Genomic DNA, 21499 nt, shown 5'->3' with positions numbered 1-21499 from the left:
TACTCCTGCTCATTAGAAAAAACACACATGAATAATTAAGGAAAAATGGAAAGAGAATCTATCCTTCCTCTACCCTAGCTGAACATACCAATGCTTTTTGTTGGCGTGTAGTAATCACTGCCTACTGCAACGGATATTTTAGAAGTCTAAGTATGTACTTCTGTCATTTGTTGAGTCAGACAGCCAGAATAGATTTTTGAGTTTAGTTTTGACAAAAACTAAACTAACTTCATCAGTTTGTCAGGCAACTAGACTTATTCAGTCTTATTTAGGCTGATTTTCATCAGGAGAGCTCTCTGTGCTTTGCAAAAATGAGAAAGCAAATCATGAAGTCCAAAAAATGAATATGGAAAATGGGATTTTTTGTTTTTCTCTTTAAGCAGGGGCATTAGACATCAAGACTGGAGTAAGGAAAGTATAGATTATAACATCTCCTCTGTAACACTCGGTCAGAGTTACTCTTGAGTGCAGGGTATAAGGGCACTTCCTCTCTTTAAGTAGCAAATTGACTTAATCGAAGCTCCACTGAAGCAGACCAGAGCAACTCAACTCTGCAAATTTATCACTCAGAAGGTAGAATATATTGCCCCAAACTGTTTCTTTTGCTTGCAAAAGGACCAAATTTGCTAGATTATGCTATCAGAAATCTGTGGTAGGAGCTGTTGCAGAAGCGTGGAAGTTGCTAATGCAAGTTAGGCTGAGTTTACAGATCCTTTACATCTGGAGAAAGGAAATGGACCATCTGTGACACCAACAGGCATCAGCATGACGTGCAACACGTGAGGTTTGGTACCACAAGGGAGGAAATGACTTTAAGCAGTCATCCTGATGCATTCAAGTTTTCTACAAAATTTCTAGACACATCAGTTTCTGCTTCTGCATGAGCCTGGAAATATGATTCAGCCTTCAGAGATGATGACATGTTCCAGTTTAGTTCATTCTCAATTCATTTTGGGTTTGCTAAATTAAGTTTTCCCTCTGCAGCCCCTTCAGAGCTCAGTTCAGGAAGATTCTTCCACCTGTTTCTCTTACAAAAGCAGAAAAAGCAGAAAGTGTGTCTATTTACCTGGCTGTTTAGCTTCATTTTATCACCTCCTTATTACAGAAAGGAAACACTTTACATTATATATTAATGGCAGAACTGCTAGTGCTGTGAGACAGGCATGAGGATAGAAACTTTTTTCTGTTTTATTTTTTTCGTTTTTTCATTTTGAATAACTATTTTACTCCTCAATCAAAACATTTTTGTGCTGACAGATGGACCTGATTTCTCCCCAGTTCACAGCAGGTTAAATCAGTTGATAAAATTATTATACACTGAGTGATAAGAGTGCAGATTAGAGTGAAAGGAGACTTAATCACATAATTTTTGAAGAGGTAGTTCCCTTGATGTAGCATCTGTGGAGGGGGCCTCCTTTCCTCTTATTTTCTCTTTTTAGGCTTCTTCAGATTTTTTCCTATTGGTTTAATATTAAGGTTTTAAAATCAAGTAATTTGAGATTTTTTTTTTCCTGTTCATCTGAGCTCATATTTCATTAACACCTGCTTGATAACAAAGAATTTGCATGATTTACCCTCACTGAATGCCAGCTTAGACTTAAAGCTGCAGGCATTGCTTATTGGTGTATATTTGGTTTTGCCCTTTTTTGTCAGAAAGGAGTATGGAATACTTCCTTGACTTAGAGAGATGGAGAAAAAATAGGTGCATCTTACTGCAATTCTGAAATAAAAAATCCTGCTTTGATGCAGGATACTAGAATACGTATGAAAGAGCACTTTCTTGTAACAAAAGCTGGAAGATGAGCTTTCATTACCTAGTCACTAAAAATGACATCTGGACTGAGACAAAGTCAGACACATAGATGAAGAGAAGTTAAAACTCACTATATCAGAGATAAAAATTGAGGTAAAACCGTGACCAAGAGGTAACAAATGCCAAAGACAAGGGGAGTAAATTTCCCTGCCAAGGGATATAACTCTGAATAACAAAGAATTCAGGCCTCTAAGGCCTAAAGATAATCTGTTTTCTGTATGAGACTAATCATAAATGTATCTGTGTCAAAATGGATCAAAATGTGTGCATCCAAGTCTCAGAGCTCCTACAGCTACACAGTGGAGTTCTGCAGTGCCCAGGGCTAACTTTCAGGCCTAAATTGCTCCAGGCTGAAATGAAATTAGCAGCATAGGCCTGATAGATCTCCTTGAAATAAAGCGGAAGCTTTCCATTCCCATTTATGAGTGCTAGATTAGGCCTGATACTTTTTTCTGACGTCCAGTACACTGACCATCCTCAATAATGCCCTTTTGGTACAAATCCAACTCATACCTGAGCTTTTCATTTACAGATGACATGACTCCCAAAGCTACCACAAAGAAAAGGGCTTCTACCCTTGCTTCTCTATCCAGCCTCATGGGTCCTAGGTACAAATTGTTTAAAGTAATTCAGACATTCTGTGTCCTCTTTGTCTTTTTCTCTGTCAAATATTGTAAAAATTTATTTTGCAAGGAGGTGCATAATAATTAATTTAAACATTGCACCTTTTAAACTGAATCACACAGTGAGTAATGTGGTTTCAGATAAAATACCAGGGAGGCTGGGAATAGCAGGGAATGATTTTGGATTTACTAATACACATTTTAGCATGTAAATGTAAGTATCAGATGACCCAATAATTGTATTTATTGCTGGATTTTGTTATCTAGTTAGGAAAACACAGTAATGTTAACACTTTATGAAAGGAAGAGGCTCCTGTTCTTGCCAAATATTGCACAAATTATTAATGTTTGTGAGGGAAGGTAATGTACGAAGACCCTGTGTGTATCACCTCTATTCACATGAATTAGCATTTTCCATACAAAAATCGCCTCTCAACATCTATCCCAATGAGCACTGGAAAGGGAGCAGATTGCAAATCTTGAGTTTAATGTTTTATTTTAAGGACTAGTAAAACATTTCTAATGTATTTTTAAAACTCATTGATATTCTCCTCCTCACAATCAGTGAAACAGTCTGTTGCTAATGTGGAATGAAGTACTGTTTTACCTGCAAAATGATGTTATTGCTTTAAACAGGCTTGGCCAAATCAACCTCTTAAATCTTAACTGTGCAAGGCAAAAGGCTGAAAGATAGTTTATCACTGTCTGCAACAGGTGTGCTACCAGCCAATTTTGTTCATGTTGAGCTGGCATTCAAGAATTAACTGCAATAATGGAAAGAGATTCTTACTTAATTTGTAGTCCAACTAATTGTTTCATGGTTTATGAGCTCAGCATTTCAACAAACAGGAACAAAGCCAAATTCTGTTCAGAAACTACCTGCTTGAAAATAGATATTGTAAGAGCTTCAAAATTTATTTTTCTGTTTAATTAAAAACAGGAAAATTATTTCTAATATCCCAATTAAACCTTTTCTGTGCCTTAAAATTTTGGGGTGGAAAAAAGTTGCAAAAATAATGTTTTGAAAACATTAACAGCTAAATTCAAATCTTAGTGTGAAAATGTCTGCTTTCTACAAAGAATTAGAGACAAGGTGATGCCTTTCAGGGGATCAGAAAGGAGGTGTTCTTAAAATATATTTGGGCCAGTTTCATTGACTTATTCACCCAAAGCCTTCAGTGATTGTTCAAAATATCACGTTGCAGTGTCTTTCATCTGCCAGTAAATGCTCTGCTGCATTCAATCACTGTAATTCAGGTTGACTCAAATGCAGTTGCCAGGTTCAGAACCTGGAACATCCTCCTGAAAGGCAGGGTTTTATTTTTCTTTTATTTTTAAATGCCATCCAAACAATGATCAGGGTAGCTATTTCTTTTAAATTCTTGTCCAGAAATGTAAGGGCAAACAGAGTAATGAAGGAATCAGGAGGTACATACGTCACCAGTACAGAATGATCCACTATAATCTGCTATAGAAAGAATGAACCTGAAACAAGAGGCCAAAGCACAGAAGTAAGGAAAGGGATGTGCAGTTATGACTGCCATTTGTAAAAGTCTTTAAGCAAAGCTGACGGTAATAGGAAAAGAAAGAACCTGCAAGTGTTACTGCCTTCATGATTTAGGGTACAACTCTTGTGGAAAGAGAACATTCCTGATTCAGACCTTCTCCAAAACACAAGTAAATAGGACTATAATATAAAATATATTAGTGAGGATCACAACTCAGGCCTGTCCCATACTTCCACCAAGTGAAAGCTCTTCAAAAGACAATAAATACAGGTTTATTAAGAGAAATCCTCTGGGAGGAAAAGTTAGAGTGGCTGTGTAAAAGCTAAACACCAAAAACATATTTCAGTATTGCAAAGGTTCTTAGGTTAATGACATTTAGAAGGAATGTAGTTAATACTATTTCTTAGTTTAGGAAATCAAGACACAGATGATTTGCTTATTTGCATATAAATTACATTAAAAATTGTTTAACCAAGACTTTTGGCCCCATAAAACATGAAATTAAATTAAAGGGGTTTTTTGTGGGTTTGCGGATTTTTTAACCTACAGGAAGAAATCTCTGGGGGTTTTTTGTTGCATTTGTTTCTAGATGAAAACTTGGACTTCATTAGAAGTCTGAAGATTCAATATCAGTAAGACACAATGTTGTGAATTATTAATTCAGGTCTTCTGTCTCAAGTTATTCACTTTGGAAATCTGTATCTTTCCACAAGCATCCTTTGCTGCTTAAACCACTCAAAGGTGGGTGAGAGAAACTGCGAATTAAAGGCAGACTTCCCTATGAGAAGATAAAAACCCCTGAATGTGGAGGTGGTCCTTATTAAACAAGCTCAATTTAAGCTCTAAAGGACTGATCACACAAAATGGAATAAAAATGGCTCTCAATTTGCCTTTTATCTGGGAGTTAGCCAATGGCAATGGTAAATGCCTACATACATCTGTCTAGGGAGGTTGTAACACCTGTGCTGTATGCCTGTGTACATAGTTCAGCAGAGACTCAGCAGTCTTGGGGTCTATGAACATACCTTGACATAGTTTGAGAGGATATAAAATTTCAATTAGGTCATGGCTTTATACTTGAAATTATTTGCTTCAATCAAACTACTTGCAATTTTGGCTTTCATAGCATAGATACATGGTGGCAATAACGCATTCAAACAGACATATTGATGTTAGAAATAGCATCCTGTTACAGCCATTATGGCATGGATTCAAAAAAGCATTTATCATCTTTCCCAAACATTGTGACAATTCACTAATACATTTTCAATTACAAGGACAAGACTGCTTTCCCAAAATTGTTGTGCAGTTAGTGCTTTCTAACCTCTTATATGAATATTTCTTTATCCAGCTCTCTTCCACTTCATTTCACGTCACTTTCTAATCCATTCCCAGTGAATGTGCTTTCTTAGTCAAATAATAGCCTGCATTATTGTATACCAGTGTGTACTAGAGATGCAGAATAGAGCCACGGAGAACCCCATAAAATTTCTTCCCAGTGCAGTCCTACATCCTTTATCCACAGTAGAATTCCACGTTGGCGTGACAAAGATCTCCCTGGGCAGTGGAGCAGTATTGCCCAAATCTGAACTCTTTCAAAAACCAAAAATAAATTTCTAATTACTTTAATGATCACAAACCTGGGGAAAAAAGTAATTTCTCTAAAGGATTCAATAACTTGCATTTTTTATATTAACTTGTTACTTCTTTTTATTAGTCTCTGCAGTGCTACAGAGAATTTGAAATTACTCTTTGAAATGCATTTGAAACTATTTTTTATGCTAGCCTCTTGCTTGCATGTGAGGTTTTAATCTAGGAAATATTTAAGTGTTCTCACTCTGATTAACTGTACCTAGTGCCAAGGGAATGCATTAAACTAAACATTGAAATGTCAGTAATGTTTTTTATAAGTTTAGCTTAGATAATTGTAAAAGAAACCCCAAACCCCTCCTCTTGGACAGAAAGCCCTTTTTTTCAGGTCTACTAAACTTGTGTGCAAGGCTTTTTTAGCATTAGAATTATTTGGCATTTAGTCAATTCTCACTCTTTTTCCAATAGAATAGCTTTTTCTGTATACAGTAATCAAGTCCCTTTCTGACTTAGCACTATCTTCTGACTTATTTGTTTATACCATTAAAACAGATATTTCAGATTGTTTGGGATATTGAGCACTAACAAGAGAAATTTTTTGATTTGCTCTTCATTTGTGCTCCCAAGGCTTTTTTTGTTTTTTGTTTTTGTTTTTTTTTTTTTTTTTGTTTGTTTTTAATATTGTTTCCCTGTCCTTGACACTTTCATAATTTTTCAATATGCTATTTCCAAGGGAAATGGAATAGGCATGGTCTTAATATGTTGGTTTTGTTTTGTTGGGTTTTTTTTCCAAATATTAAAACTGTACCATTTCAATTATGTTAAATAGGTTACACAATAGATCCCTCCAAAACTATATCTGGCACTAGAGGGACTAATTCCATTAAACATACTCAAGTAGAACAAGTATTAGTTTTCTCCTCACCTGTAATAAAAAATAATTGGTTTATGTAGACCTACATACAAACATGACAAGTGGGTTTATGGAGACATTTAGGTAGAAAACCACATTATTATTATTATTTCCAATTGATTAAAAAAAATTGACAACACTTCAGCCTCTTCCTCCCTTTAGAAAAATTTCAATCACCTTCACATAACATGGAGAAAAATACTTTTAAGAAATGTTTTAAGTTTTGTATTCTCCTTCATTCTCAAGGACATTTTTTTCCCCAATGATAAAAGATTCTATATAAAAGTAAGGTTGTTTGGGCTCACTAGAAATAGATTTCCAATTCCTACTGAAGTCTTGAGAGTAAGAAATGGCTAATAAAGAAGTGATTTTTTTTTTTCATTTCTTTTGGTTTTGAGATACCCTGAAAACTTTTTGCAAGAACAATGCCTACTAAAAATCAACTAAAGCAACATTATGAAAACTATATATTCATTCAGGTACTGGCAACTTTATTAGAACTAAAGAGAACTATTTTTCTCCCATTCTCACATCCTTCCACCACATTTACAGAGTTTCTTGAAAACGTGCACATGCTGCAGGCAAAAACACCTTAAGAAGGTGTTGAGATAACAAGAGAGTGAAGAAAGCTAATTCTGCAGCAAGTTTAGCACAACACAAGCACCTTTATTTCTCCCATGTAAAAGACAAAAGAGGTAGGAAAGATGCCATGAAAACTCTGAATTCAACAAGAAGTCTCCCCTCTTCTATTTTATCAAAGCTCAATGTATTCACTGGTCAGCAAGAAACAAGGAAGGTAAAAGGAGAGAATAAAACAGGCACATTTTAGCATCAAAGGGAAGCAATTTCCTGATTGTGAGCATTGCTGGGACTTTGTGCTGCTTAAGATGAGGCTTTTCCATAGCACCTCTTTTTCTTGTCTACAATAAATATTTAAAGAGAGAAATCTTCCTGTGATTTAATAGAGAAGATTTTAATGTTTCAAGAAACAGACTACTTTATGTTTTGTAGTCATGGAGAAGGTATATGAAGAACATTTAGAAGAAAAGAAATTGAAAGATTTTATTAAAAAACATTTCTTTTCTTTCCCTTTTATAATCTCAAAAAAATGTTTTGTGTGACTTATTCACATAAACAATGAAGGTGTATAAACCTTTAAGAGTTTCCAAACTGAGGTACAATAAGAATACTTAAGGACTGTAGGTTTTCAGCTTACTGCAGATAGTCCAAAAGATTTTTCAGTAGTGATATGTTCAAACTTGATATTTGAAAATAAATTTATTTCAATATGCTATGATTTGAATTACAACCTGCTAAATCTGACAGTGACATAGACTTTCTGGAGACATATACATAGAAATTGCGCTAATTTTATTACTGTTTTTTTCTTTTGTTTTTTCTTAAATTATGCAAATTATTAGGGCAAATATGGTTAATTTGCATAGTGCTATCTATGAAATAAACACCCAATGAGATCCCAGAGATGACTGATCTTGAATAAAGTTTAATGTATTAAAGTATTTATTGGATTGGCTGCTCTATTATTATTGTTGTTATTATTCCATTCTATGTATCTTTACTAATTGTTACATTCTCCACGTATTTTTAATAGGTTACGTTCAGTTCTTCATCATTCTAGACATGTAGTAATCATCCTGTCACCCTGTGAGGATGACTGAGCCCTGGAACAGGTTGCTCGTGAGAGGTTGTGGAATCTCCATCATTGGAGGTGTTCAAAATTATCTCTGCACTGACCTGGGCAACCAGCCCTAAGTGGCCCTGCTTGAGCAGGTGGAGGACAAGGTGACCTCCAAGAGTCCATTCTGTACTTAGATTTGCTCAGGAGCTAACAACTAAAGTTTTTAAAGAATTTGGTTTTTTTAAAGAGTTAAAGAATTTGAAGTTTATATATTTGACCTGAGGGAATTAGGAATGGAAAGAATTTCAGGTTAGTTGACGGATTTCTGTCCTAGTGCATTTCTTCCTCCCTTACATGCAGAAATTCTGTTGTGGTGAAAAATGGGGAAAGATGAGCAGAGTAGATACAGCACATATTATAAAACTGAGAAGAAAAATCATGACACCAAAGTAATTTACAGAAAGAGTCTTCGCTATCACAAAGCAGCACAGACACTGTGTACCCTCAATAATATTTTTGTAATAAATCTGAAGTTCCTCAGACTAGGCTGACCAATTTTACAGCTATTATACAATGGTAGTCATAGAATGGTCTGGGTTGGAAGGAACGTTAAAGATCTTCTACTTCCAACCTCCCTGCCATAAGCAGGAACAACTTTCACTAGAGCAGGCTACTCCGAGCCCCATCCAACCTGGCCTTGAACACTTAAATGGTACCATTTAATGGTATTACTAATTCTTGGGTTTAGTGTTGGTATGGCAACAATTTCCAATGAAACAAAGCACTGAAACACAACACAAAAAAAAGGTAGAAATGAGCCTCGGTTAATGTTTCTTGGGAACATGGGAGAAACACTGGGATTTTTTAAGGCAAATCACTTAGGAGTGGTTGTTTCCTTTCTCAGAGGGGGCCGAATAGCCAATGACACCAAATACAAAGTCTGAACTAATGACTATTGCCTTTAAAGACACAAGGGAAATGAATGTCCAGTAAATTGGTCAATAAAGTAGCATCTATGAACTTCTGTATTCAGAAATAAAATTTAAGTGCCCAGTATATGAACTGATGGTCTAAAATTAAACAAATCACAGAATATGCTGAGTTGGAATTGACTTCACAAGGATCAAAGTCCAACTCCTGGCACAGCACAGGTCATTCCAAGGGTCGCACAACGTACCTGAGATCATTGTCCAAACACTTCTTGAGCTCTGTCAGGCTTGGTGCTGTGACCACTGCCCTGAGGAGCCTGTTCCAGTGCCCAACCACCCTCTGGGGAAAGAACCTTTTCCTGATACCCAAATTAAACCTCCCCTGACTTCATACCATAAAAATCTACCAGTTAGACTAAAAACTGGTCTTAAAGCAAACCTTTGTCGAAGGCAGACTTCAAGCTATTTTGGATATTCAGTAAAATATTTGAGAATGAAAGGACCTGAAAAGAGCATCAATAAGCACAAATCAAAAACATGTTTATGTGTTAAGCAGATATAATATTTTAAGTACCTGGTCTATTTACCAATTTTAGTCATGACATTTTTTCCTTTTTTTCCACAACCCCCCATATAAATCACATTGTTCCAACAAAAACACACTCAGAAAAACAAGAGAGCACTTTCCTTGCTAGCATGCCACGATCCACTAACTGCCAGGTTTTCTGTTTTTTATCTGACAATATACATTCTCTTTCTTTTATTTTCAGCTTTACTAAGTCAAGAGTCCTTTTAGAATAATGAACATGGAATGAGAACTATAAACAGAAGGTGATGTTAGATTCTGAGCATTGTTGGATGTTTATACAATGTGACTGGCCCACCAATACATAACTAATATTTCACAGTGAGATGGAATGTAGAAGCTGTTTCATTTTTCTGTTTTATCTCCTGTTATGTTTCTGTTATTTATTTCTTTTGTAGCAGAAATAGTTTCTAGAAACACATTGTTGATGCATTACACCAGAAATGTTTCCAATGGAATATACCCTCATCAGATAAATATTCATATTACTCAATTAAAGCTAATTTCTGTTTGCTATAGGTACAGCCCAAAATGAGCTTTCTTAGAAAAAAAAATAATTTAAAAACTAACAGTAGACATCTTAAAATAAAGGATTTATATGTAGTTCTAATATTCTCCTCCATCTGCCACAATGGCATGAAAAAACAATACCAAATACTCCTCTTTTTGCCTTTCTCATACTCATACTCATTTTTTCATTCAAGGATAGCTGAATAAGGAACTATGAAAAGTTGACTACAAATTTACAATTCTTTGGGCTACCATGTAAATTGTATAGAATTTTCCGTCTGTCCTAACAGCTGGAGACTTAGTCAGATCCCTGGAAGGAACTGTAATCTCTCCTTTCTAATTTTTTTTTTTTTGCTTTGGTGGAAGATTGAAGAGGTCCATAATTTACCATGACTGCTTTAAGAAATGATGCTGTGTAATGAAACATTCTGGCATCTTATTCTTTAAATATGGAAGGAATAGGAAGTATTGGGGGCTAACTTGGCTTAATGAGAAAGTATATAATGACAGATCTGAAAATTGCTCCAAGAATTCCTTCAGAAAAACAGAATTATCATATTTTTATGCTAAACATAAATGTATATAAGCAAGTAACTATATTTCTCTTATCTCATGTTCATTTATGCCTTGATACAAACAGAAAGCACAGGAATGAAATTAACTCTGAGCTGGAAGCCGACTGTTCTTTTACAGGACCAGAAAACAGAAGATCAGGCCACACTCAATATTACATTTCTGAAAAATGAAAATATATCAAAATTGTCTTTGATTTTTTTTACATTTTAAATGTATAATTAAGTAATAAAATTTTTCTTTCTATATTTCCACAGAATTATTTTATGTTTTCTCTCTTTCAATTTAAATAAGAAAAATTTAAAAGGCCACTTGTGAACACTATGATATTTTGTACCTAAAATTGCATACCCCTCTTCTGCACTTTGAGTTTCTACAACCTCTACTCCCTGAAATAATGTTGGCCACTGTATAATTTCACCAAATTTACAAGAATGTTTTATAGAGTAAATATTCAGCCACATGAAGGCAGCCAAATCTTGCCTTTTGTAGTTTCCTTTCAGCATGCATATTTGACAGCCTATGTTGAACATTAGCAATATAAATATTTTATGGAAATTTTGAGAGAGTAGGGGTTCAAACCATTCTCGAAGAAACAATCTGATGAATAAAGAATCAGAGAAGAACTTTTTTTTCATAATTAAACTAGCATTGTTTTCAAGTCAATAAAAGCACTGGAATGTCTAAATGATATATTGCAAGTCAGGATACTTGTGCTATATACTTCTACTAAATATAGTTAAACAAACTAATTAAAAAGCCAGGTCAGTGAGGACAAGTTTTAATTACCTTTCTGCTTCAAACTATTTCTCGTATATTCACTAAATAATATTTTTTCTTTTTCTTCCTAAAAGCTTGAGAACGTTATTTATCATCTATAAAAAAAGGTATGGCAAATACAGGAAGGATCATACTCCGTCAGCTGGAAGAATAGATGACATTTTTTCAGAAGGAAGGCAGGCATTACTTCTCTCTTTTTTTCCCTTTTTTCTTTTCCTTTCCTTGCTTACAAAAGGAGAAGCTTGTGTATATGAACAAACTGAAGGCATATATATACACATACATATAACCCTAAGAAGACAATTTTTTTATCTTTTGTGCTTATGTAATATTTTTAGTAAAGAATGTCTCTTTATAACTATTTCTGAAAATCTTCCATAAATTTTCAAAAATTTTTCGTCCTAATGCAAATGATGAAAAAGCCTATCCATGGATTAAACATCAGGGATTTAGTATCTCCAGTCAGATTGCAGCCTAATTTAATTTAGAATTCAACTTCAAGTCTCTTTATGAAAAGATGGTGCAGAAATACAAAAATATATTTTACTATGTTCTTAAGGAAAAAAAAAAGTGAAATATTTACCACATATGAACAAACTTAATAGTGTTTGTCCAAACACAAACATTTTTTCCTCAATACTATTTTCTTCTCCTGTTAGCAGAAATAAACTCACATTTCTTGTAGAGCAAACCACTAAAACCACTGGTGTACACTGAATAACCAAAGTCTCATGGTACTGAATTTAAGAGGACCACAGCCATGATTTCTCATCATGCATTGGTTCCCAGCATTGCATTGCACAAGGTGTGTATATGTATGTAGTGCCAAGCAGACATTTTAATCAGGCTAATTCTAATTAATTTAACCAGTCAGAAAAAAAAATATTTCTTGCTTACAGTTTCATGCTGCTGACAGGAAGCACAACTGACCCTCATAAATTCAATGATTTACAGTTTTGAAAAATAGCTCAATGTCTAACAGTAGACAAGTAAAACAAAAAAGGCATCTATTATTTCATTCTATGCATTCTTTTGACTCTTTTCAGACTTTATTTCAGCCTTTTAACATTAAGCCAGTGTTATTGCATTTCAAGAAGCATTAGAAACAATGGAGTGTTTTTACCCTTGGATATTGGGTGTTCTATAACTGCAAGGATCCAATGTTTGATTAAAAAAAACCCTAAAAAAACAAATTCATATCCCAACCAAAAAAACACAAAGCCCAACCAAAACCAAATGCAAGAGAGCCTTTAAAAGAACAGCTAAGTCTATATAGGTTTGCTTTGAAAAGTTTTCTTTATCTTACATACTTCTATAAAATTGGGAGAAGACATGTTGTCACAGAAAAGCTGTAAGATAACACGTAGACAATCCAGCATGCTGAACTTTCAGTGTTAAATAAAGGCTTATTTACCGTAGTTTAAAAATTGTTAAAATTTGTCTATTAAAAACAAAATAAAAATATAAGGCATTTTACAAAGTAATGAATTAGAAGCCAAGCAAAGCTCTTCTCTGATGATTTCATAAAGATTAAAGCAATGTATTCACATTTCTTAACATTTACTTAATACTTTACCCTTGAAGTAAAATTTTCAATTTTTCAGTCAAGAAAGTTGTTACTTTCCCTATTTGCAGTAAGATAAATAATAACAAAGGATAAATAATAACAAAGGATAAATAATTCAGCAAACGGATACTTTACTGAAGCTATGGAGCTGATTAAAGCTATTACTTCTATTTGTATACACCATGCACTACAGGATGTTGTTCTTCTATACCTTTGGTAGCATAAAAACTTCTGTGAGTAGTTCAGACAAAATCAAGCAAAATCATGAAATTAGCTTTTTGGTATAAAAACTTAGCTGGCTGGCTTCATGTAAATGAGGTTACAAAGTGCTCCTGTGATCCTTCTCCCATCACAGCTGAAGATGATAGGCATATGGATGGTGTTAAAGACTTTAACTGAAGCAGCTGTTTGCAAAATGAGCACCTGTTGATGGCAAAAGGGTAGGTTCTCACCTTCATTATTTTGAAATGTAGAGAGACATGGCTAAACATTTTCAGTGTGTAATGAAAGCCAGAAATCTTTAAGTTCTACATTTGCCTCAAACTTGCCAACAGTGCTGCAGCTTTTTGACTTCATGCACAGATTCATGGTGGAATGAAAACATTTAAAAGTAGACTGAGACATTAATTTTATCATGTTTTATGCTTCTTTGTGTATTTGTATCACAAGTAACAACGTAGCATGAGGCAAGCCAAGTGCAAAAATATCACCAGACTTGGGATGTCCTTCAGCTTTCTATTCATCCATACTATAGGGCCCAATTAATTTTTACTGTCCGATCCCAGTTTCCTCTGTGAAGCTGAAATTGTAGCTTTCTGTCTGTGTTAAAAAGAGAAGTTACAGGTACCTTGTTTCAATCAGGTGACAGTTCTCAGCCCATGAGCCCTCCAGTGTAATTTACAGCCCCACAAAGTTAAAAAGGTCAAAGTGAACCCAAAGGAACACTAAAGTATGATGCTGTCTGCCATGCAGTCTTCTAGATGCAAAGAGATTGTGTTGCAAGCAGGATAAAAGGTGATTATGGAAGACAAACTTATGGAAAAACTTTCTTCACACAGAAACACAGGACAAGAATTTACCAGAAGACTCAAGGTCTTTTGCAATCACAGGTAAAGGTCCAAGATTTCATCCAAAAAATAAGCACTTCTCAGCTTCCACTGAATTTTAAACTTAAGACACTTGTAAATTGCAGCATTTGCAGCAAAACACAGCAAGAGAGCTCTCCTTCTCAGTCTTGGATAAAACAGCTCAGTAGATACCTAGGGTCTCAAACATAGACTTAGGTTCAAGTGATATCAAATTTTACTTGAATAATATCTTGGAGAGGGCACTGCAGGCTTTCTTCTCAAAAGGAATTACAGATAAGGAAGGAGACCTGAAGATCAGGATCTGCTTCCACTCCTGGCCTTGCTACAAACTATCTGATTGACCACTGCTAAAATGCTTAAACATTCAGCAAAATGGGGATAATCTGTTTTACCTCCTAAGGACTATGAGAAGATAGATTCTTGCATTCCTTAGGCTTTAAAATATGCCATACTGAAAGAAAATTTTGACTCACAGTAATTGATTTGCCCTGTACATACGTGTGTGTAGAGAAAAATGCATGCATAAATCTGTTAAACTGACCTCTGAAATTTATTCACCTTTTTGGTTTTCAAATGTCTTTGGGTTTTAAAAAGAATTTTTTTGTTTGGTTGGTTTTTTTGTGTAAGGGCATTCTTGCTTGTTTATAACAATAGAAATTGGACATGAATGTCATAGTAGGCATATGTAACAATTGGTACTTACACTTTAAGGTACAGCCATGCTTTTTTACACTCCCTATGTTATGTCTTTGTCTGTTTGTTACATGATGACCTGTAGTAGCATGCACAAGAACTGAGGCCAGAAAAATATGTCTAGACATAGAGAACCTTTCTATTGGATTGTGGTCAAGTTACTAGGCCCAACAACCTTATTCTTTTCAAAATGGTTGCACATTTTTAATGACTACACATCCCAATAATCACAGTTTTGTAGCTTAGCATTTTTAAAACAATGGCAGCTCCAAAACCAGACTTCATTTTCTGCTCCTCTGCTTTCAGTGCTAAGCCAGAGGGAAGAGTGCCACCTAATGATCTGTAGGTAAGTGTGGCTTACAGCTGGTATCTTCTGGTTCCAAGCTTTTGCATCCTCCACTGCCTGTAGGCTTAATAGAGATTCAGAGGTGACCAGTTGCTTTTATGGTTGTTTGTATTTACAAACAAAACTGTGGAGCTGCTTGAATTAAAAAAAATGAATGGGAAACAGTGATCAGCTTTCCATTTGGCTTTCTAACAATAAACAAGCCTGAAAGCATCTCAGCCTGCCTTTGAAAGGTGGTTGAGTGCAGCAGCCAGGTAAAGTGATCATGGGGAAAAATGAGAAGCATTATAGTTTGCTTTGCTAAATTCATGGGAGTTAGGCAAGAAAATTATGACAGAAAGGAAAAGCACATGAATGATGAAAGTATTACAATCTAATAGTAGGTTCATAGAAAAAACTGCTGCTTCTCCCATCACAAACCTGAGAATTACTTGGTGGAATGAAAAGATAAATACTTTCATGGTACATTTGAAAAATTGCATGTAAATTTCAAATGTTGTATTCAGTAGGAGTCTTATTTCAATGTATTGAGACATTGCAGGGGGTATCAGTGACATTAATACATGCCTCGGGTGGTTGAATGTTCAAGCATCCCTTCTCTCCCATTGCACCAGAGGAATGTGTTAATGAGTCCATAGAACATAATCCTGTCGTATTTTAATGCTATGTTGATTTAAATGGCTGAGGAACAAATCCTGGGGCTAAGGAAGATCCATAGCATGGAGCCAAATGAAGCCATGCATTTTGTCTTCATCCTCTGGTCACACAGACCTAGTTCTCATGAGTGAGAAATTTCTAAAGACACCTTGAGGGAGGGGGAGCTTCTGTGTAACTGCCTTACTCTCAGCTCCATTGTCCTCAGGGATCAGTGATAATAAGACTTCTCTGTTGAGGATTATTTGGAGGTGGATTGAGCATGAATCTTTGGCAACCCCGCTGCTTCACAGAAAAGTTGAAGGATTTTTTATATCTTCTCTTTGTTGTGTGTCCTTAGCTAACAATTCCAAGGGAAAAATAAGGAAAAAAGTATTAAAAGGCCTTTGCTACTCAGCAGTTCAAATACAGCCTTTTAACAAATGTTACAACACCTTTTTCATAATGTAGTTTATTTTAAATATTGCAAGGATGAGAAGTCCCATTCTGGCTTCAGCCTTTCCACTGATCTAGGGCAGGCATGACTGCTTATCTGGGCCAAGAACATCCTGAGTTATCCTGTGCTTGCTGAAGAGTGATAAGGATTGGTCTGAATCCTTTTCTTGTTAGCAGAGATTGCCTGCTCAGGGCTTACCTGACATGGGGAATACTTGGTTCTACATCGGGGACATCAAATTCTTTCATTCTTTTGGGTGTACAAATAAGGATACTGGTGTCATCCCCCAGCCCTCCTCCTATTCAGAAGCTCCCAAGGGAGTTGTAAGCAAATTCAGTGAACCATAAGAGGTCTCTGAACAAATTTCAGCTCCATTTCAAATATAGAGCTGAACATGGGAGTTTCTGAACAGCACACAGTAATTATGAAAAAATACCAGGGCAGGAGAGGTGCAAATCATATCATATGTCCTTAAGGATATGAAAGGAAAGTGTCAGCATTCTCAGGACTCCCAAAGTCAGCTGGAAATTTAGGTATCATAGCAATTTGAAGGTTCAGCAGCCTGAGAAGGGAATGGACAAGTATATATCTGCTCTAAATACAATTAATAGGGAAGAACAAATTGCAAAATTGAACAACAAAAAAAGTGGATTTCCTCCTAAGAGTGTCCTTTCTATCACTAATTGGTGAAAAACCAGATTGGATTAATAAGGAGACTCTGTGTGTGCGTGTGTGTGTGTGTGTGTGTTTGCTCAGAGTTCCAACTGTGAAGGGGAAGGCCTGACTCATAAAAATTTTAAACATGAACTGGGAATTTCCTTTATTTCTTTTTCTCTTTCTAGACCCCTTCTTCTGATAATAAGCACACCCTTTTTCCAAAAAGCCATTTTTTCTTCTGTTTACTCCTGTTTAACTGAAGACCCTCTCTTTATCTTAGTCTAAACTTGCTACATTTGCAGGCAAATTATAATTAACCAAGCTTTGAAAAAATCAATTAATGACCAAATAGTTGTAACCACAAGAAAAAAAAAGCAGTGTATTTGTAAGAGAAAAGGACATTGATTGCAATTCAAAGATATCTTAAGCACTTTCAACCACTTCTTGACAAAACAAATGAGCTACAACCTTAGCTTTGATGTCTTTTTGCTTCAGTCTCCATGAAATTGGAATTTTATTGGCAGAATATAGCTTAGTTAAGAATTTATTCATGCTATGTCATGCTGTCCTTTTGGCAAGGAGAGAAATTTGGGGAGAGATTTTTAATTAATTTTTTTTTCCTTTTGGCTTTAATGGACAAAGGTGGCATTCCCCCTAAAAACTGAGTTCTTTTCTCTTATAATAATCTGTAAAAACATCTGAAAATATGGCTGCAGGGAAATATTACAGGTACAGGGTCAAAATTAATAATCTCAAGTAATAAAACAGCTTCAAAGATTGCTGCTTTCTTCACAATTAAACAATAGCCATTAGATGCCATTAGATGCCATCTTATGGAAGCATAATCTCCAGTATCATTCCTTGTTTATATGTGTAGATTCTTATAAGCCTTAGTATTGCATGATGATGCAGCTAAGTGTCAAGCACACGAAATCTGTTATTTTCATAAGGGGAAAATAAGAAAATATTGAGGAAAACTAGAGAGCTGCAAGGCAAAACAGGTTCAAACTTAAACAGTTGCTGTACAAAGAAAAAGTTTATTACTAACAGAATTAAAAGTGAAAAGAAATAATAAGAAATTAAAGCAAACCACCCCCCTCTTCCAGCACTTCCCTCCTTTTACCCAACTCGCACAAAGAGTAAAAGAACATGGGGTTTTAGTCAGTGTTGCAGTTCTTGAAAAGTCTCTTTCTTATGCTTAAGGAAAAAGGGGTTTTCTTCTGCTTCATGTGGTTCCCAAACTGCCACCAACAGCAGATGCGCCCGGAAAGAAACAATCTGCTGTGGTGTAAAACATCTCTCCCATGCAAAATCTCACAGTTCCTTCCCACTGCAAAACATGGGCCATCACATGGGGTTATTAATCTTTTTTAAGGATGAGTTATTTTTGCCTGAACACAAAGGCTTTCTTCACCATAAATCTCTAAAAAAACCCCCAACCTCTCACTGCTTCTGTATAGCCTGGCATAGGCACTCTTCACAATCTTCATGGGCTACACGTGAATTCTCCATCCCCCTCATGTATTCCAAATGGATTAAAGAGGCAAACAGTTTGTGGTATTACAGTTTCTTACCACAGTATGCAAGAAGATTTTTTTAAGCTACGCACGAGAATTGCGGCACCGCCCTCTTTTCTCTCATTGTCATTTCCAGCTCCGTCTCACGTGACTCACTTCTCTTTCTCTCTGACTCTGGAGCCACCATGTTGAAGGGTGTTCTTGTTCGGGGTTTACAGTGGAGAAAGCCTCGTCCCTCTGTGCTGCTGGCTGCGTGGTGTCTTCTTCAGTTCAGTGCTAAGTGTGCTGGCTGCAGACAGGAGGCTCCGCCGGCTCCCGCTGGCTCCGCGTGGAGAGGAGAAGGACCCGCCAGTCCCAAGAAGCCATGCTGGATGGGTTTAGCTGTGTGGCAGCCCATGGCTGGTTTGAGCTGTGCGGCAGTCCATGGCTGGTTTGAGCTGTGTGGCAGTCCATGGCTGGTTTGAGCTGTGAGCAGTCCATGGCTGGTTTTAGCTGCCTGTGGCTCTGGGATATTTCCCCCCCCAGCGACCCAGGGTCCATAACGCGGCGTTGGGAAAGGGTGCCCCGGCCCGGCCCGGTGGGGCCCAGAGGCTCAGAGGCCTCCCCACCTTCCCTCACCTTTCGTTCTGAAACAAAAATAAATTCTCACCTTTCTGCATGGTTTAAATATGTAAATTGTGAGAAGCGTCATTAGTCTAAAAGACTGTCCATCAACTCAGGTTCAACCCACTACACATGATACCATCAGGCAGTATTTGAAGCTAAATAAATGTTATGGGTGCGAACCAAAGTTCAGTCTGGAAAAGAGGGAAAAGAAAAAGTGACTTGATAAATATTGCTTATTGTTGAAACATTCTAATTTTGTTCTCTTGTGCAATTGAAAACTGCAGTACCTTGCCACTTAGAAGAGAAAAAGAAATCTGAGCTGGTTATGAGTGATTAAAATAAACCAGCTAAAGTGGCGTAACCCCAAGGAAAAGTAATAGCTGTTGATTTTTTGATTATGTGCTGGGAAGTAAGCATAAGAGATGCATAAGCCTTTCTCCAGTTCTTGGTCTATTTTCTATCCTCTCTGACATAGTTACATAAGTATTTAAAATCACTCATAAAAGTTAAAACAACTTAAGTTGTACATTTAAAGGCAATCAGTTGAAATCCCCAAAGAATAATCCCATGCAAAACCAGGAGTATGGAATATTTAATTCCTACTTTCTGATGTAAACTATCCGTTATGTGCTTTATCATCCTTGGCCATAGGTAGATAGAAGAAACCAGTGAAACTGTATCAAACAGCTTGTTCTTGAAAAGAGAGTGACTTCTGTTGTTTCCCTCCATTTGGAGATGCAGTAAACCCTGAAAAACAAAAGTGACATTGTTTACCTGAGTTTTACTGATGTTCACTGACAGAGCAGTATAGATGCTGGAGCACATTTCAACAGTGAGTTTCCTTAGAAACTTTATTATAATCTTTATTTTATTCTCCTTTTTAAAGAAATAAATAGGTTCCTTCTATAAGGCTTTGATCATCATGTCAGATGTAAACAATGTATAAGAAGAGATCTATTTGTGGGTTACAAAAAAGTGCCTTTAGGTTTATTTTTAGAGCTGATGGCTATTAGTCACAATTCCCTAATTGTTCTTCAAGTGTTTAGAGATTTCAGGATATTAGTACTGAGTTCCTATTTTGAAAGAGTCATTGAGTGTCTGTATAAGTATGCTATTATAAAGCATCACCAAAAAACAACAAAAAAATACGTTTTCCTATGTTCCTAGGCACGTAAAAAGCTATTTCTGCAAGTGAGCAGGATTTTTTAGCAACCCCTTGGAATCCTTGTATTGCATACAAGGCCACAAAGGTAGGGTAAATTATTTTTAATAATCTCCATACATTTTACTAAAATTTTACTTGCAAACACTATTGTAACTATTGAAAAATCACTCTCCTTTTTTTTTGTGCAATGTTGTACTTTCTAAATTAAGAAATTCACTTTTGCTTATTATTTTATATCCTCTTTACATATTAATGACAGGAATAACCTCATGCAGACTTAGGCATCCGTCATATACTTTCTATTTCCAAGCTTTTAATCCACTTTCCTGTCTAGTTGAGAGAGTGAAATAGATCCTTCAAAGGTGAGATTCACTTAAGATGTCTACAGTAGAATGAGCTGAATAATTCTAAACCAGCTTCTGCTTCTCCCCCATGCCTATAAAGGTAGTCTGGAGCTCAGGATGACGATGACACTCCGATGATGATGATGAGAGCCTAAAGTTATGGTAGATTAGTTCTGCCCTAATTACCAGAGTTAGCACCACAAATTGGAGTGGCAGAAAACTTGTTTTGATTTGTTACAGTACATTGCAAAGTCTTCCCAGTATCAATTCTGACAAATCTTTGAAATCCAATACAAGTATTAAACTTGTGTTCCACTGTCAAAGATTAATGTATTCACAGTCATTAATGATAGTCAGACCTCTATTTAAAACCAAAGACTAGCTTAAGAATGTTTTACTTTTTCTCTTAAGAGACTGCCTTTTATTTTATTTATATATATATTTATATATATAATGCCCTTGTGAAAACACCTGAAACTGTTTCCATCACAGCTGATATCACTAAATCAGATTTTGTTTTGTATGGGAATTGAAGCTTGGTTTGGTTTGGTGTTTGGTTTTCAGGTGGTTTTTGGCTTTTTTCCAATCTCTGTCTGGGGCTTTTACTGTAAGTATTTCCATTTTAAAAATTCATAGATATGTGGTCAGACATAAGCCACAGATTCAGAACAACCTGACAGTTAAATACTGGTCATTTATTTCAGTGGGATTTTTTTAATATAATGTCAAACCACACAAAATAAATATGTGAGAGAGAGGCCATTTTGGGGAAGAACTGCAGGGAAATGAAACAGGAGAGATGAAACAAATTATCTGAAAAAACCCTCTCAATCCATAATCCGTCAATTAACTTTAAATCATTCTCTGTTGTATCTCTCTTTATCAGCAAGAAGATGCCCCTACTACACAGTGTGAAAATGTGTGTGATATAGTGTAAACGTACTGACCAGAGATAGTAAAAT

Source organism: Corvus kubaryi, unplaced genomic scaffold (genome assembly GCF_017639235.1).
Source record: "Corvus kubaryi isolate FWS band 111438036 unplaced genomic scaffold, C.kubaryi_AGA036_p1.0 133, whole genome shotgun sequence".
Taxonomy (NCBI): Eukaryota; Metazoa; Chordata; class Aves; order Passeriformes; family Corvidae; genus Corvus; species Corvus kubaryi.
The sequence above is the reverse complement of the archived record's forward strand: the minus strand, read 5'-3'. Positions refer to the sequence as shown.